We start from the raw sequence: 9,545 nt of genomic DNA on the forward strand, positions 1-9,545 counted from the left end.
ACACTGCGAACACCACCCACATCCCACCTTCACCATTTCAAAGAGTTCTGCAGCTCAATTCACCTTGAGAACATAATCTCCTCTCCCACACGATTCCCCAGCCAATCATGTCTAGACGTTGTACTGGTCGATCAACAGTTGCTAGGTCGTGCGCCAGGCAGTTCCAGAGCTTTCATCTGGAACCAAGCTGTACATCCCGTAGTAGACGTCAGTGATCATCACCTTGTAACTTTCTCCTACAGCGCCCCTTGTAGAGCTTCATCACCCGCAACTACAGGGATACGACACATCCGCCGACCACCTCTGTCTTCAATCAGCCCTGATATGCTGAAAACAGAAATCGCAAAGAATGTGGCCGAATCGACGAGCGGCACCTTCCAATCGCTGGATGAATCAGCATCAGCGTTTCGCGACAGCGTCCTGTTGGCCGTAAACACGCTGTGTCCACTACGGCCCTGTCGCAGTCAGAAATCACGGAAACCTAAGCCATCCCCGTGGTGTACACCAGCGATAACAAATCTCTTCCACCGTCGCAAACATCTTCACCGCCCGGTTATGAGAAACCCGACTGACACCCAGCTCTTGCAACTGTACCGTGCAGCAAGGAGAGAAGGCACGCTGCTTAACAAACGCCTAAAGAATCAATATTAATTTTTAGTAAGGGAGTTCTCAGACTGCCGAAATGATCCTCGCCGCCAATGGAAACTGCTCAACAAACTCCTTGGTCGGAACGCCACTCCAACTCCGTTATGTGGCAAATGTAGTACATGTACAGTCAGTCGTCGCATAACCACTGAGTGCATGTGTCGGGTTTGCGTGCAAATATTACTACATTCCCACGGTTAAGTTGTGACGAAAATGACCAAACTGGCAAGCACAAAAATTACAAAGATGGAAGAATAGCTCTGAAAAGCAGCGAGTTTTTACTGAATCAATCCCCTATTCCAATCATCACCACTGGTAAGAGTAAAACACTGTGTTAGCTGGTTGAAACATCAACAGTAAGGATTCATTTTAGTACGTTTTGGGTCAAAAATATGAGACAATCAAAACCGTAATGATTAGCTAGATCCATCGCTTTTTGGTATAATCGTTTCAACCCTAGTAAACTTTGAGGTCAGGTTGAGTTTTTAGAGCTCCGTAGTCTTTGTAGATTTCCAGTAGCCCAGCCGGCACCAGGCCGGTCTGGAGCATAGTAGCGGGTAGTAGTAGTTGGTAGGCATGGACTCTGACGCGTCGGAGGCCCAGGGGACCCAGGACTTAGCTTTGCTGGGATTCGACGACCTGCGGAAACTGGCTACAAAACACAGCATAGAGGGCGTGAGTAAGCTGTCCCGTGCTGAGCTGGTGGAGAGCCTCCGGGCATTTGGTGTGGATGCACGAGCCGGAACGTATGTATCCAGGCTAGAGAATGCATTATTATCTTTGACGACCTGTATTGAAAACCTGAGCATTGAAATAGTGGCACTGAAGGTTGGCCAAAAAGCCGAAATTTCAGCCCTCCACGCCGAAATTGAAGTTCTGAAGAGAGAAATTGGCAGTTCGGAATTCAAAAAGGTTACACCCGCACCTGACGCACCCGTACTTAGCGTACCCGTAGCAGAAGTCTCTCCTGAGCTGGATGCAGCAGCACAGGCACGGAATACGCACTCTGCAGTCAACCCGTACTCGTACAGTGCAAAAGTAGTATCTGCACGTCCCAAAGCTCACTTCCCATCGCATTCTCCCATGACACAGTCAGCTACCTTCAATACGGGGACACATACTGATCAAGCCCTCCGGACAAACGTCATTTCATACTACCAGCGCCCACCGCGCAAACATGAGCAACTGCGCAGTGCCCATCGTACCAAATGCAAAGCTGTTCATGTTGGAAGAATTCACCCTGGTTGCTCTGCTTCCTCCATCGCAAAATGGTGCGAAAACAAGCAAGTGACTGTACTGAAATGCTCCGTCTCTGAGACAAAGTACTTTGGCCTAGCGTACGCGCACGTAGTCGTCACAGAAGATGACTGGGAAGCTGTGCAAAACACTGACTTTTGGCCTGACGGAGTGACAGCTCGAGAATGGCGATTCAAGGCTGACAGAATAAGTACAGCTGACAACACAGCCGTCGATCAGTCTGCACAATAATGAACCTCAACCCCCCGATACTTCCTCACTGTTCCCCAAACATTACTACTAACAGCACACTTAATCCATTAGCTCAGCCTTTTTACCCGCTTTCACAGCCAACCACAGGATCACAGCCTATAATGTGCATCAATGCCAGGTCCATTAAGAACAAGACTGCCGAGCTGGCTCACATTTGTTCCACAGTTAAACCCCTCATTGTTTGCATAACGGAAACATGGCTCTCTCCACAGTCGTCTTTCACCGTCCCTGGATATGACTGTTTTCGCCGAGATCGTCCGCCAGATGAAAACAGGTCAGCTACCGATGCCACCCATGCATATGGCGGCGTCTGTATCATGGTACGGTCTGGGATGTTCCCAAAGGTCACCCATCGATCTGACCTCAGTATCCCTCTCCTGGAAGCCACATGGGTGGAAATAGCCCTGTCATCTGCTAACATACATTTCCCAGAGGCGCCTCATGTGAAGAAGTTGGTTATTGGTGCAGTATATCGACCCCCAGCCCTTACTCCATCAAGTATCAACACCTTCTGCAATTCCCTCCAGCACTGTCTAAGTACTCTTAAGAACCGAACAACATCTATCATGTTGATGGGAGACTTTAATGCTAAGTCATGTCATTGGCATGGAACTACCACGGATGCCGCTGGTCGCCAGCTTCACAGTCTATTCGGCATGTTCTCTCTCACGCAGCTCGTAAATTTTCCAACACATGAGTCATTGTCTGGCATGGGGGCAGCTCTCGACCTAGTTGTCACTGATATACCGGACTCTATATCCTGCCTCCGTGCTACAGCACCACTTGGTCAATCCGATCATTCTATCGTGGTTGGCCACATCCGTACTGTACCCTGCCCAGAAATGCCCACATACCGTTCTCGTGATGCCCGCTCGACTCCCCTGGATGTCCCTGATTTTAGTGTATTTTCTTTGGATTCTCTAGACAGCAACACTGTCGCGAGTATGAATACTGCCATGTCCCACATACATTGGCCAGCAGCTTTGAGCCTGGAGAGGCGCGACCCTGACATATCTGTGGACAACTTTTACTCTATCTTCCATAACATCTGTGCAAGATTTCTGCCCAGGCAGAAGCCGCCGGCTGTCAAGCGTATCCATATGAACCCCCCCTGGCTGACCAGTACCCTCCGACATCAAATAAAGAAAAAACGAGATTCGTATAGTGTTTACCGAAAGTTTCCCTCGGCTGACAACTTCGCTATTTACAGACGAGAACGAAACGTTACTCGCAATATGTCTCGAACTGCCCATCGACTGTACATCTCATCCCTAAGTGCATCCACGGCAAGACCCGCATCACCAAGTTTATTCCAGTTTGTCCGGAAGCTTCGATCTCCCCAAGGCAACAGCAGAACGACTGTAACTCAGCTCTCAGTCGCTGGTACTCTATATTCTGACCCTGTGGATGTGGCAGATGCTTTGAACGAACAGTTTATTGGTTTTGGAACACAAGATGATCCTTCATGGAATGTGCCAGACTTCAAGCCACCCGACGCCCCATCACGTGGAAGAACTACACCTACGTTGCAAGATGTCACCACCACGCCTTCTGCTGTGGCAAAGCAAATCCGCAACCTTAAGACCCGAAAGGCTGCGGGAGCGGACGGTATTTCTCATGAACTCCTGAAACTATTTTGTTCCAGTATTGCATACCCTCTCAGCCTCATCTTTAACCTCACTTTTGCAACTGGTGCTTTCCCTGCTATTTGGAAACACGCAATTGTAACTCCGGTCTTTAAGAACAAGGGAAGTAAGCTCGATGCATCGAATTACCGCCCGATTTCGTTATTGTCAACAATCTCCAAGCTGTGTGAACGTATTATGTACAACCACTTATACACTTACCTGTCTCCTGTTCTACATCCGTCCCAGTCTGGATTCCGAAAAGGCGACTCTACGTCCTGGCAGCTTCTCAGACTTGTTCAATCGATGTCTTCTGTTCGTGAGAACGGCCATTACAGCATGCTATGTTTCTTTGATCTAAGCAAGGCCTTCAACACCGTATGGACACGCGGGCTCCTATACAAGCTGTCGCGCCATGGAATCCATGGTACTTGCTTCACGTGGCTCAGTACTTACCTGACGGGCAGACAGCAAAGGGTGCGTGTCGGCTCTGCTCTGTCTGCCAAAGGGCATGTACGGTCTGGAGTTCCTCAGGGATCAATCCTGGGGCCTCTCCTCTTCCTTATGTATGTAAACGATCTGGCAGAAATGGATCACACATCACTATATGCTGATGATACAGCACTACTTGTGACAGCACCCACTCTCCCCGAGGCTAGTGCCAAGTTACAGTCTAACATAGATGGCGTTATTCATTGGATGGAAAATGGAAATTGCAACCCAACTCTTCGAAAACTGCTGTAATGTGTATCCCCCCCCAGTTGTTCCTGTGACCTATCTTCATTAGTAACCAGTCCCTTCACCTTTCCAGGCACCACAACCCCGCTCTGCATCGTTGAAAAACACAAGCATGTTGGCGTCATTATTGACCAACACTTAACCTGGAAATCCCAGATCGAAAATTTAGACAGCCGTGTTAGCTCATTAATGGGATTTCTCTCATCACACATCACCCACCTGCACACCGACTGTCGCCATGTTATCTACACATCTTACATTCTGCCTATTTTTGATTACTGCTGCATAATTTGGGCTGGCATTTCTAAAACACTGATTGCTCGACTCGAAGTTATGCATAGGCGTCTTTTGAAAATATTATTTCGGCTTCCTCGCCTGACTCCAAGCGCAGACTTATACCGCCTTGCTTCTGCTGTGCCGCTCTCGGTCCGCGTGCGTTTTTTGGCATGCCAGACAATTCATAAAATTAAGCTGGGCATTGCTCCTCTTCATGCTCTCTCCTGCCTAAGCTGGTTTGCTCAATCTCAAGACATGCGCACCAAAAACTCTCTCCGCTTCCCTATTGCGCGGTCTGCCTCTATGCAAACATCTCCTCTCTTCCTTGCTTACCGCCATTGGTCTCTCCTCCCACAACATCAAAAATCCAGCCAATGTTACAATACATTCACACAGCTACTGCAGAATGCAACATACTAGTTGATATCCAGCCCTGCCCTAGCTTCTTTTGCTTTTCAGTTCCCCTTTCATTCTTTTTCTTTCCCCCCCCCCTCTAGCTGTATTACCGCCATGGCTGGCTATCGCCCACATCACCATTTCATTGGCTAGTGCCACGTGATTGTGAATAAATAATAATAATAATAAAACATTACACAAACGTGTAAACATTACACGGTCAATGAAATCCGATAAAAGCTCCGTGGTAGCGAGGTCTGACTGTATATCAACCAGCCTTCTATTGTCAAAAATTCAAAATTCTTCAACGTTGTGGAGTGATTGCAACATTTTCGCTGCTTGTCTATTGTTCTTCATTGATCTGCTCACCTCTGTAGACAAAATGGAGACCTCCTCGATAGGCTTAGCGGCCTCTGGGGAATCCTTGAAATATATTTAAAATCCAAAATTCTCTCCGTCCTTCATTGTTTTTTCTTTCTTTCGGTGAAATGTCTGTTCGGCGAATTGGCTGCTCGGTGAACTGTCATTCTGTGAGTTGTGCATTCTGTGAAATGGGCATTCTGTGAACTGGGTATTCGGTGAGCTGTCGTTCGGTGAGCTGTCGCTCGGTGAACTGTCGCTCGGTGAACTGTTCTTCGGTGATATGTCGGGATACCGTGTCGGATAGGAGTCCACCGCCAACTGCGAGGCACATTTGGTTAAAAATTTATTCTTAGACTTAAAATAGACATTCAACGGAGGCGACAGCCTGTGCAGCTGGAACACACCCTTTACCCTCCGTTGTAAGTTATGCTGCACTGAACAGCTGTACATTGATGACTCTGTTTCAAGCTGCCTCCACCAGCCTTGTTTGTAGACTGAAAATATGTGTGCATGTACATGACTGCCATTTACCAAGTCTAGTGCATTTTCATATCCTATCGGCGTCCCATACACGTCCATATACATGTATTTATTATGCGACGCTTCGGCCATTACATTTTGGCAGAAGTGTGGAGAGGGCAAACAATGTAGCCATCGATTTGCGTTTCACAGGGGACAATACGCCGTGAGAATGTATCAAAGCTAATGCGTTCACCGAATCTCCGCCTGACTTTGTTCACGACCCCTGTAACAAGACCATTGACTCATGCGGGGAGTGTTTCTAACAGCTAATTGAATAGGATATTTATAAACATTGTTGTGGCTCCCATTCAAAATGAATCTTGACGAACATCGGCTATGATCCTGCCTGGGAAAACTCGAGATAATATTATTGAAAGAAAATCTGTAATAAAAATAAGGCCCGAGTAACTACAAGTTACGCTATAATGTAAACTAATTACTTGACCATCAGCTCATGCAATAACATTGCACAAAAACTTACCTACATTACTGATATTACTGATGTTGCACAAATATTACTATAGTCGCCCACCGTATAGGCGATCCTGACTGTAACTGGCTATCAGCTCTAGCATGCCTTGCGTGCGCCCTTCAATAGTCATGCCCTGGTTGAGTTGTATTTGCTATGTGGGTGCAGATCTGCTTCGAAGGCCCTATTTGTAAATTAAAGTATTATCTAGCAGGGGAAGATATTAATCCCCATCCCTCTCCACTTTGAGAGTTAGCGGCTACAGTGTGTTTTTCGTCTAGAGGGCTAACGAAAATTGTCTTTTGCAGTTTAGGCGGTGTTTACATGAGGCGTTTCAACCCGGGTCGAGTTCGACCCGGGTCAGTTTTCAACCCGCCATGGGCATAAAATGAATGGCGCGTTTACATCAGGGAGTAGTACAATACCGGGAGGTGACACGGGCACACATCCGGGATTACGAGCTTTGCCTCACAAAAAAAATACAAACCGCGCGAAAATTCAAATTTTTGCTCTTTTGACAGCGCTGAGAAACCTTCAAATAGTGACGAGAAGACCAGACGTATCCCTTCGTGACAAGCTGCCACTTGTTCTTTTCAGGTCGAGCCTTTTTTGGGAGCTACTCTGGTACATCGTCCACACTGCTGCCAAGTCTCGACTTCCCAAAATGGATGGAAGTGACGAATATGGAGGACGCTATCCTAGGTAAGTAACGTGATGGAATTTTCTCATCTTGACATGGTGTAACACGAACCTGAATTTCTCATTTGGACCCACTCGGACACCTCATCAAGTTGGGATATTTCGAAAGTATACCTATTTGTCTACCATTCTACTTCATCTCAACGTGTTAGCTTATGTAAATCCTTGGAAAACTCATTCTGAAAATTTTGAAACTTATTTATTTGTATAGACTTGAACATAATGTTCAAGATCACTTGTTTTCAGCACTGAATGAGGCCAGGCCTGCTTGCTTTGTTGCTTTTTTAACCCCCAGAACCCGTGGACAGAAAAGGAAGAGCGACGACTTGGGTGCGGCTGCGAAGTCTGCCTGCCCAACGCCAATTGCTCCTCACCCAAAAAGTAAACAAATTATATAGCAGGAGTGGTTTCCAGTGGTTTCAATGCATTTTGTTTTGGGGATGTTGGTGTGTACTTATGCAGTCCTAGCCTATTGAGCAATAGCAATCATGAGAAGGGTATAATTCTGCAATACAACATTGTTGATTATAAATATGACACTGAAGCAATACTGAAACTACGTTTTGGGGTTGTATTTGTTTTCATGCGTGTTCTACAGCGCACCCCATTGACGAAGATCATCCTTGTATAGACGATGATAAATACTCTCATCTGACAAGGTTAGTTGCACAGTTCTACCATATGTGTAAGGTGGACGTCGGATATAACATGGCTAATCTCTTTTTGGTATGCCATCTACTGCACAGAACACGTCATCAGAAGTCACTGCCTGCGGCGAATAACAGCGCATCGTGTATGACAATCTCTTCACCAACAAGTCCTACCCGTAAGTCAGACAGCAGAGTACAGTCATTCAATAATAGCCAAGTAAGCCCATGCTTTATATGCTTATATGACAATAAGCTGATGGAGGAAAAACAGATCCAATTACATAAAAGTACGCCCAAAAAAGCAACGGCCAAACACGCACACACCAGAACAATTTCAATGCTCTTCATGCACACCAACTAGGCTTATAAATCTGCACAGTGTACGTAAATGAAATATCTTATCCGCAGATCGCATCTGACTTGTTTGATAAAACCTGCAGCAAAACAAAAGCACAACACAGACATATCGATGAAGCCTGTGTGGTTTTATGTTTGTTCTGATTCATACAGCCTCTTGTCCATCGTCACATGAAGAACATAGACAGCCGCAAGCTGAAAATGATTTCTCAACAGCAGAGAAGAACGATACTATCACGTTCACACCCTTGAACTGGAAAGGCACGGACAATCCATGTGACCGTGAGATTGTAATTTATGCTGTACTGAAGACCTTATTTGACTGGGACAGCCAGTACCGAGCCAGGACTGCTGGCAATGCTAAATTTTCTCGTGCTGTCAAGATAGTAAACTTAATTTTGCCTGCCAGCAATAGAATTGCTGCACCTTCGCTAACAAGTTATTTAGGCCGCGCGGCATCACGCACTCCTGGTGTTAGCTTAGGAAAATACAAAGGAAAGGTTCGCTGGGTACGCTTTTCCTCAGTTGTAGAAAGGCTACTGCTGTCATGTGCAGATGACATGAAAAATGCTGCAGCGGACATGCTGACTTACGAGCAAAGGCAACATGTGCTGGAATGTGCCCAGCTCTACACTGCAGAGTGGATTACTGAGAGGGAGTCTTCACCACCACCACAGCAACCCTTTGAGGTGTCTTCGGCACTCAAGGCATTGAATTTCCCTTCTTGGAGATACCAAAAGGAGCAGGGCCAAGATGCGTTGTGGATGTTTGGCGACACAACAGGTCGGCATGCGATCCGGTCCATTCTCTTCTTGCCGGACGGATCTTTCACCACCTATTACTTACATAGAGAATTTAAAATACCTTCCCTTCCTCGCTTCATCACGTCAATGGAGCAGCTCTCAGCTGCACTTCTTGCAGTACAAGATGCCAGTATCTGCAGTGGTGTTTCATACAATAAGTACTGCCCTCTCATAGAGAAGCGAGCAGATGGGGGGAAGTTCCTTTCTAAAGAGGGGGAGTTATCAGCATATGCTGAAGAAGAATGGGTGCCATCCAGGTGCATAAGGTCGAGTAAGTGTTCTATAGTAATGGAGTCAGCACGACTTTGCTGCTCTGCCTGCAAGGCATCTGACAGCACACTTCGGAGTGAACTGTCGAGATTGCAGAATCGCGGAGACAGTATAAGCAAATTCACACCCCGCACTCACCTTTCGCGTGATGGCTTGCTGATTACCTCGCGCCGTCAATCAGACCAGTGTCGGTCACTGCAGAGAAAGAGTCCACAAATAGAAG

At 46.7% G+C, this 9,545-nt stretch overlaps 1 long non-coding RNA gene across 1 annotated transcript; it reads left to right on the forward strand.

The window, feature by feature from the left end:
• Nucleotides 1–7,542: 7,542 nt before the first annotated feature.
• LOC135821173 (uncharacterized) lies at nt 7,543–8,015 on the forward strand. The gene is made up of 3 exons (XR_010554308.1): nt 7,543–7,623; nt 7,841–7,901; nt 7,989–8,015. It is a non-coding gene; the product is annotated as an uncharacterized LOC135821173 (long non-coding RNA).
• The last annotated feature ends 1,530 nt before the right edge of the window (nt 8,016–9,545 follow it).

Source organism: Sycon ciliatum, chromosome 7 (assembly GCF_964019385.1).
Source record: "Sycon ciliatum chromosome 7, ocSycCili1.1, whole genome shotgun sequence".
NCBI lineage: Eukaryota > Metazoa > Porifera > Calcarea > Leucosolenida > Sycettidae > Sycon > Sycon ciliatum.